This window comes from Theobroma umbraticum, unplaced genomic scaffold (assembly GCF_002168275.2).
Source record: "Theobroma umbraticum cultivar Fairchild unplaced genomic scaffold, ASM216827v3 scaffold_86.0, whole genome shotgun sequence".
Taxonomy (NCBI): domain Eukaryota; kingdom Viridiplantae; phylum Streptophyta; class Magnoliopsida; order Malvales; family Malvaceae; genus Theobroma; species Theobroma umbraticum.
The window spans coordinates 6,242,209-6,242,880 of NW_018397263.1; positions in this window are offsets into that span (position 1 = coordinate 6,242,209).

The window sequence follows — 672 nt, forward strand, 5'->3', positions numbered from 1 at the left end:
CCTTTGAGACATATCCTTGATAACCTCATCTTCATTATATAAATTCTTATTTAAAATCGATTCAATTTTCCAAACTTGCATGAAATACTAGTTGGAAGTTAGATAAGATGAACCAGATATCAAGTTTGTAGTCTCATAAAAGGGCTACAAGAATTCACAAATTATCGTTGCTTTCCCCCATTCCTCATCAGATGGATTATATTTATAAGTTCTATCAACAAATTGGAGATTAGAAAAAGTTTTTTGATATTTGATTGCACTTTCAAGCATCATATATGTTGAATTCCATCTAGTTGACAAGTCTAAATGCAACCCAACACCTGCATCATATACTAACGTCTAAATCCTCCCATCCAATGCCTTTACATATTTCACACTTTTTTTAATTTTAAACAATGCTTCATTGACTACTTTCAAGCCCTCTTGAGCAATAAGATTTAATATATGAACACAACAATGCACATGAAAATTTTCACCATCACAAATCAGGCTACTTTGCAAATGAAGATAGCTTTTTAAGATAGTTTGCATGTTATCATTAGCAGAAGTATTATCTAGAGTAAGAGAGAAAACATTTTTATCTATTCCCCATTCTTTCAAACAATCAAATACAGTGGTAGCTAATTCAACTTCAGTGTGTGGGGGAGGCATATGACAAAAGTTGAGTAACTT